Genomic DNA, 9,336 nt, shown 5'->3' on the forward strand with positions numbered 1-9,336 from the left:
CAGTTTTAGAGATGGATCATCATTTTCAAAATATTTTTGCAAGAAATTACCTTGTCAAATAGAGGCACCTTAATTTTTATCTCAGTTTTTATTTTAAGAGAGGAAGATAAAAAATAAAATTTAAATATATTATTTTACAGCCTACAAGATACTAAGCATATAATGATTTGAACAATAATGTTTCTGAGCTAGTGCTGCCAGAAGGACAATTAATGGTATTTGGAAATGTTGTTCATCAGTGTAATAGAACAATGAGAAAATAATTATAGCTTGTATCACACAAAGAAATGAACACTTTAGTGAGATGAAGCAGAATTAAATACATTCCCTAATTGGAGACTTCATAGAATGCCACCAATCAAGTGCCCTACAGGGACAAAAGCACAGAGCAAAGCCTCCCCCAGGTTAATCAATAAAGCATGCTATTGGCATTTTGTAGGTCACTTTGGAGAGGAATAAAGTCTCCATAAATATTCTAATAAAACAATTTCTTTCCATTTATAACTATAACCTATGTTTATAATATAAACTATAAACTATGCAGATGACAAGGGATGATAATGTTATGAAGTAAAGTAGGGACTAGCAGAATAAATAATGCCAAAAATAAAGAAACCAAAATGGACTAGTAATTTATTTTTTTTGATCTTGGCTCTACTAGATTAGAGTTCCCTCATCTTTGGTAAGTGGGCTATAGTACTTTATCACTGTATTTTTTTTATATTACATATATATATGGATTGTATAGTGAAATACATTTAGTTTCATCAGAGAAGGCAGTTCATTTATTAGACACATTTTTTATCTTTACTTTGTCCTCAGTTTAAACTTTCCATACACATACACATACACATACACACACACATAGAGACCGAGATATAACCGAACCAAAAAACTATGTCAACCCAACTGATATTTGTAATCAAAAACATATATGCCCACAACTTAGTTTCCTTTTGGAAAGGTAAGTAATGTACCTTTTAGAATACTTACATTAAAAAGGCTTATTTGTCACTGATGGGCTGTATGTTACACTCACTCATTATTGCATAAATGCCACTGTGTTTCCAGGACCTCTAATCTTCTGTGGTCACTCAATACTAACATCCAATGATGAAACTTTTGTCCCCATCCCATATGTAGGAAGTCTCCCCATTCTTTCCATACTTTCCCAGCATGTTTGCTTTCTCCTGGCCAGTCTCCATTTCAGGCTAATTTTTTTTTGGACCTTGGTTTAAGAACCTTCCTACTCTTCCTTTTCTGACACTGTCTTCAAGCTCTTGTCCCCAGGGCAGCTTAAAGACACGGGTGCTGTGTGAGGCAGAGTTTTCCTGAACCATTGAGTAACAGGGTAGATTATTTAAAAGCAAAAATAGGAAAATAAAATGAAGGAAGCTATCTCTAACATTGAGTAATTAATGCACTGGTCCTAATTATTTATCTTTCATTTCTCACCATAAGTATTCTTAGTTTTCCTTCACCCACTCCCACTTCTCTTCCTTGGGTCCCAGTATGTCCACATTTACTTAGGCTTCTGTCCTCTCAATTACCTGTCAGCTTTGAACTCTTAAATTCTAGTTTTCCTTCCTTCTCTAAAATCAAGTTCTTAGTTTACTTTTGTGTATTACGGCAAATCAACAAACAAATGATGAAAACATTCTGTTCAATCTCAGCCTAACTTTAGCGACATAAAGTTATTGGTCTGTCTGGTCTACATCTTTTAACAACTGAAAGAACATGATGAGTCTTTGAAATAACAGAGCGCTGCTGTTCTGTTGTTGGTGAACAGGATGTGATGTTGTACTTCCTCTCCCTAACAGCCATGGTTAGCAGAAGAAAAAGAGCATGAAGTTTCCTTCTCTTTCCCTCTGGCCTTTTACACTCAGTCCACAGAAACTCCTGTGAGGTGGTTTCCGTGTTTGTTTGTTTGTTTTCCACTTTCAAAAACTCTTGCGTGAGAGAAACTATTACAGGAATCTAAGAATTAATAGGTTTCCTCAGTTTGAAGGCACAATGATGGAAGTGTATTTTGATATTTGCCTCTTAGAAATGGCAATCACTAACCACTGTGTTGTTTGAAAATGGTCCCTAATTCCCACCTTATTAAGTGCATTTAATAACTACATTCAGAACTCCTTCCCTCTGGCATCTGTTTCTGTCAATATAGATAAATAAATACATGAAAAAACTGTAGAGGTGATAAAATACTATTTGTGTATCTATTCTTCTATTTTTTGAATGTTGAACATATTCAGTCTCAATATACTTTCAAGTAAACAGGCATTTTGTTAACAGAATTGAATAAATTACAAGTCCAGGTGGGGCATTTGGATGTTGAAAAAAAAAAACATTAATAAATGTCGGAAAGATTTGAGGTAGAAAGGAGATCATTGAAAAGAATAAAGCCAAGTGAAGTTCTAGGTTTTTATATGGCTATTTAATTAGGTACATTTAGGTAGAGGGGAATAGGATTCTCTATTAGAATAACTCTTGGTTTAAGTAAAAAAAAAAAAAAATAGCCCAATACAAACAGATTTAAACAATAAGAATATTAACTGGTGCCCACAAATAAGAATCTAGGGTTATCTTTAACCACTGACTCCAGCTTTTCTGTGAAATTCTCTTATCACTGCCCTTCTCCATATGGTGGCTTCTTTCTCATGCTGGTACCAGTTCCAGGTCAATATTTAGGCAACTGCAATGTGCAGAAGGAAGAATTTACCTCCCAGTTGTTCTCTTGAGAGATAGAAGCATCTAAAACAACAACAATAACAATAAATCAAATTTCCCCCATATTCCCAAACACACTTCTCTCACATGCCTTTGGCTGGTAGGGTCACATGCCTTCCTGTCTGAACCAAATCCTACCACCAGGTTAATGCAATGGGGTGATTAGTTCCAGCCTGATTTCATTGAGAACCCATCAGTGGCAAGCACTACAGCATTATCTTAAGATTAATCATGAAAAGTTTGTTTGTTTTTAGTTTTCTATACTTTTGTTGCAAAGCTTTCTAAATTCCACTGATTTATTGCTCCAGGATAATCTGTTCTTTAAAGCTGTAAGATGTTAGTTTGGCCTGATTTAGTTTGAAGTTGGGTCCATCATCGCCTTAGCAGCCAGTGTTCTGTGAGTTTGGTTGCTGTTGCAGCCATGACTCACTGTGTCTAGTTGTTGGCCAGGACATTATGGAAACTTCTGAGTCTGCACCTTGTGATGTCCCATATGCTGTTGACCAGGTTTCCTGTAGTCTAGACAGTGGCCTGAGGGCAGATCATTTTTGTTATTATCTCTTCCTTGAACCAACGTATGTAAATATTGTTTCTTTGGAATTTGAGATTGTCTCAAAAAACTTCTCTTCAGTGTATTTGTGTACAAGTGATCATTTAATAAGCTACAACGCTGGATATTTAGTGTGTGCTTGTTATCTAGTAAAGCATATCTTGGAAAACATTTCATTAATTATATTACTTGCCACTTTATTATCTTTAGTTTTATATAATACAAGCAATCTTTTTAAAAGCATAGTTATCACTACGTTTTGCTTGAAAAATACGTAATATCCAAAAATGGCCTCTTATTAGATGGTAAAATCTGCTAGCTAATATACCAAGTGTGGGATTTTCTTTTATTTGAAATAATTGTATTATTTAATGACATCTCTCTGTGTATCTATCTATATCTTTCTCAGAGACTGTTGTATCACAAGTAAATATAAGATACAAAAATAAATACCAACTTAACAAATAGTCATATCAGAGCTGAGTCATCCACTTTACAAACTAATTTATTATAAGTTGCCCTAGTGCCTTTAACAAATAATCCATTTACTGTAATTTCGTTTAGGCAATTTCTTTTCAGGAATACCTTATTGCCTAACCCTTAGTACATTTGAAGATGCCATTAATATTTCCAGAAGGAAAAGAAAACAAATCAGTCTCTGTTCTCTGGAAGTGTAAGATTATATATATATATATATATATATATATATATGTATATATATATATATATGTCATTTTTCCCATGTCATTTAAAAAAAATTGTGTGTTGTCCTCATTACTGCTTAGTCACATGAAGACATTGTATCCTATTTTTTTTTTCCTTTTTTAATATGGAATGCTTCACAAATTTGCATGTCATACTTGTACATGGGCCTTGCTAATCTCTGTCTCATTTCAATTTTATTATACGTGCTGCCAAAGGAAATACTTCTTGTTTTTAATCAAGGGGTTTTTATGTTCTTGTTAGTCATAACTACTCTGAGTTATGTTAGGAGTTTCTTATTTCCTTGTGCTTATGGGAGAAGGTAGTAGGAATTCCTGTGAATACTGGGGGGAGGGGAATTCCCTCTTCCAGCTCCTTTTGCCAGGGGAATACCAGGAAGAAACCTCTACTAAATTTTTAGGAGCACAGCTTATTCCCAGGGATTCTATCCATTTCTTGGGAACTCAGTTATTAGAATCAGCATTGGAACACATGGAGCAATTCAGCGGAATGAATACCAAGCTGACAGTTACATTTAAGTTTCTGAGAGATGTTGCAAGTAATATACAATGCTGGAATTGGACCAGAGACTAAAGTATTAGTATTGTCAAATGGAATTTTCTAATAACATTTTAGCTTTAAAATTCAGAATCAACATTTATTGACTCCAGATTGTAGATCAACATAGAGATGGGCTTGGTTTCATTCAAACACCTGACTCCAAAGTCTTCAAGCTCCTGGATATGTTGTTCTATCTTCATTTCTTGTGTTTTCAAAGCACTTCTACAGTTTGACTAGAAAAAAAAAAATTGACCTAATCCACAGAATCACAATATTCCTATTTGTCAGTTTTTGGAGATAAAAATTGGTAAAACATATTTATTTCCTGATTGAAGTTGTAATATTTAGGTTTTGTGTTACCAGTTTCCAGATTAGAACATTTTTCTGCCAAAGGCATTGTGTTGTGCATATAACTACCAATCTTCTCACCTCCCATATCACTACTTACTATTTTCTTTATGTGAGATGCTTTGTGATACTTATAATATTTCAGATCAGAGGAATTTGCTGTCAATTTTATGGGATAATGTGTCTGAGATTAGTAGTTTTATTTTTTTCCCCTGGTATTTCCAGTAAAGTAAACTGACACCTACAAGTTCCAATATCCAGTGGCAATTAGTCATTGCTGTTTTGTTACCTAGAGGACACGATTCAAGTTTCAGCAAGTATTCATCTTTCCCACATGTATTGTAATATCATTTATTCTATTGGCAATGTCTCTAAATATTAAATCATCTAGCTTGTGCTTCATCATCTTGTTTCTGGAAAATTAAATCTATTTGAGAATATCTTTCTTCACTAATGTGAAATAAGATCTCATTGATAATAAGCTGATGATATATAGTTATCAATTACAGGTATAAAATATGTAAAATTATATCTTAAAATCTGTTACATTAAAATGTAATCATTAAAATTTGCATACAGAAGAATAACTAAAGAACTTTACACTTAATGCAATTATTCTTACAGATCTAACAATCCTGAGACAATGATAATTTTGCATTATCCTTAACACTCCTACCATTGTGTGTTGGGTGTGGTGGGGGAAGATGTCTTGTGCATCAAATGCAATCATTCTTGAGAAATCTCATCTGTACCTTGGCTTCATTTAGATTGAGATTACGGACCATGAGCATCAGCCTGATGATACTATAAGGAAATGAAAGCTCTGTAGGGTCTTGGGAAGCAGCAAAGTAAATTTGCATGTGGAAGAAATGTAGTTTGTGGACAGATGCCAGATTTGGGTGGTTTGAAAACATGCCCACAAATTCTTTGGTATTTTCCCATCGAGAGGTGGGAATATGTCCTTTTTCCTTGAATATGGGCAGGATGACGGCCACAACCAATAAAATATGGCAGAGAATGCGATGACTTCCCAGGCTCCATCATAAAACACCAGGCAGTTTTTGCCTTATTCATTCAAACACTATGTGGGAGCCTTAAGCTTCCATGTAGGAGGACTAGCTAACCTAATGTGACCATGCCCCAAGTAAGCCCAAGCCACATGGGACTTGTGAAAGCAGTCCCAGTGCAAGAATTCCAATTGACAGACCTAACTGAGCCTGGCCTTTGAATTCTCCAAGTTCAGTTTTGTCACATATGCATATAAGAAAGCATCCAGATGATCCTCAGCCCCAGTTACTCCCAGCCATTGAAATGTTCCCAGTTAAGTCTCAAGATATCATGAATCAGAGACAGTAAGCCGGGCCTGTTGGCACTCTGCCTGAATTCCTGACCTACGGTATCCATGAATACAATAAAATATTCATTCTTTTATACCACCAAGTTTGGTTTGATATGTCATGAGATGCTTGGTAACTGGATGACATACTCAGCATAAATCAACATAATGAAGTTCAGCTTCCGAGGATCTATTTCAGCTTCAGAACTATGATTTGAAATTTCAGGTATGATTTCCATCACTTGGAAAATTTAAAAAAAAAATCAAAAAACAAAAAACTTTTTGCCTCACCTGGACGTACAACAGTATATATTTTTAGTAAACAGGAACTTTACATTTTTAATCATAACAGGATAGTTGTGTATTTTGTCTTAATAATAAATATTGACTCCTAATTAATTGTTTTATTTGAGTTCCTCAGGGCTCATTAATTTTTTTTAATTTAAAGATTTCATTTATTTGAGAGAGACTGAGTGAGATAGAAAGAGAGAGAGCACGAGAGGGGGAGGATCAGAGGGAGAAACAGACACCCTGCTGAGCAGGGAGCCTGATGTAGGGCTTGTTTTGGGTCTCTGGAATCAGGACCTGAGCTTAAGGCAGATGCTTAACCAAATGAGCCACCCAGGCAGGGGCTCATTAACTTTTAACACCCAAACAAAGAAGCCTCTCATAAGGTATTTAATATGCAATTGTTTATATAAGAAAGGGAAACTGCACCTGAATAAACTTCTTATTTTCTGTTCTTCCTGTTTTTTATCTGACTTCTATTCTAACCCACATCTCTAATATAAATGATCATTATCTGGCATACATAATGTGAAGAATTTTGGAGTATTAAATCCCAGAATCTAAAGAAAATAAGTATGATTTTTTTTTGTATAAGAAAAATAACATCAAGGTCTTTGTCATAATTCAAGCAGATACATATACTGGCTTTCCAAAAATTTTATACAGTGACATACACACATACATTTATTTGTTTTACCTCTTAAGATTTAAAGAATCTCAATAAGGTCTTTCCAAATCATTAAAGGTGAACAGAAATGATATTAAATATCAATAAACTTTGAAAGATATTGACTAATTATATAGATGTGGCTTTATCCAAAATTTAAATGAACATAATAATTTAAATTTAGTAAACATAGAAACTTTTTATTATTAGTGACATTGATGTTTTCCTTAGGAAAATCTTCCCAAAGCCACATCACCCTTAGGGGATTTGCACATGCAAGAGGAGAAATAGATTGAAATTTTATCTTTCTTTTGCTTTTGTAAATAATCTGAGGCATCTCTTTTAAAATAACCTTTAGATTTGACTCTTTGATTTGGTTGTCAATATCCATCTTCCAGAATAAACATTTTGCAATGGTACTCATGAAAACTATAGAACTGTCTTCAGCAAGCAAGCATGAGTATTCAAAACCTGCATTTGGAAATGATGATCAAATGGAAGAAATGTTATTTATGCAGAGTAGGAAAGAACTGGGATTGCACAATGCTGTAGAGTCTTCCTCAGAATGAGTATTGGCATAAATAAAACGTCAAATTCTTTTGGAATAATCGATTGTCATAACTCAGTTGTAATTAGTATAGATTGATTTCACTTCACTAAAGCCAAAACTATCTTCCCCAATAACTGTCTATAACTCACAATTAATAAATTTCATTGCCCATGGTGAATTTCATAGTGGTTTGTTGAAACAACTGTGTTTTAAGAAAACACTATTTTCTTTCTCCACCATCTTTCTCACTGAGGACAGTGCTACACTTGTCACCAAAGGAAAGGATCCAAAGGAGGTTTCAGTGGTGTCATGTGATATTGGCTCAACTCTATCTCATATGAATTGAATGAATATGTACCCACCTACCTATATATACACATATGTAAGTTGTCTTCTCCAAAATCCACATTGTATTACGCCATCTTAAATATAAAGCAGCATCTCATCTCTAAATAGCAAATAGAAATAGCTTAAAAGGGAAGTAAACCTACAAATGATTGAACATACTATGTTTTTAAATACAAATTTATAAAATGTTAATGTTTTTGTACAAAGAGCAATATATTATAGGGAAATAGAATAGACCTAAAAGAACCCCACATTTTAAATATTGCTTTCATCCCATTTAGCGGTAGAAATTTTGGAAAGCTTTCCAGTATTTTGAGTGTCCCTTTCACTACAAAATGGTCCTATCATCTCTCAGGTTGTTGTGAGGGTTTATGAAGGACACAGGTGCAGAGTAAATCCTAAATGAATGTCAGCTTTTTTCTCTTTTGGTCCTTTCTTGGAGCAGGATCAAAGCTTAATCATACTTACCCTCTAGTGTCTTGGAAACAGTGGACATGAAGTAAATGCTTGTAAATTATATTGACTTGTTCAATTTTTACAAAATTTTAGTCAGGTATTTTTGGTAATTTCCACTTATATTTTAAAACAAAAGAAATTTCCTCATATAGAGAATACTAAATATTTTCATGTTAATGAATCAAATTTATTCCAAGATTTTTAAACTACATTGATATGATCATTATAATTTAAAGTATTAGAAGTTATGAAAGGGTAAATACAAGTGAAAAAGTAATATCCATGACAAAATAAATAAAGCAGGAGTATATCTAATTAAATTTTAAAATTTTCTTCCTTTTTCCTTAACCCTGAATTATGCCCATGAAAAATAGCAGATTATGCAGACTAGCAGATGATGATTTTATCAAATTCTACTTTTGAAAGGATGACTATTAGCATTTCCTATATAAATTATTCTGCTATTTACCATCATAACATTAGTATAATTATTACTCTTTTAAAAAATTCATCGATTTTATTCAGTGTATATTAAGTCCTTATCATATAAAAGGGGGTATTTAGTATACTTACATCTCCATTCACCTTCCATCAACTTCCAAATTTGGGTGATCGTATAATTTTTATTTTCTGTCTATTAGTTTATTCATTCATTCATTCAAAATTATTTACTGAGCACATAATATATATCAGTCATTATTCCACGGTCTAGGAATGCAACAGTGAACAGAACAGACTTGGTGCCCACATGGAGCTTGAATTTCGAGGGAAGAGACAGATACTAAAAGTAAATGAAGTAA

The 9,336-nt window shown here is 33.6% G+C and overlaps 1 non-coding gene across 1 annotated transcript; it reads right to left on the minus strand.

Annotated features, from left to right (window-relative positions):
- Positions 1-4,103: 4,103 nt before the first annotated feature.
- Positions 4,104-4,207, minus strand: LOC118553271 (U6 spliceosomal RNA). Its single transcript, XR_004925922.1, has one exon. It is a non-coding gene; the product is annotated as a U6 spliceosomal RNA (small nuclear RNA).
- Positions 4,208-9,336: the final 5,129 nt, after the last annotated feature.

The sequence above is a fragment of the Halichoerus grypus genome, chromosome 1 (assembly GCF_964656455.1).
Source record: "Halichoerus grypus chromosome 1, mHalGry1.hap1.1, whole genome shotgun sequence".
In the NCBI taxonomy this organism is placed as follows: Eukaryota; Metazoa; Chordata; class Mammalia; order Carnivora; family Phocidae; genus Halichoerus; species Halichoerus grypus.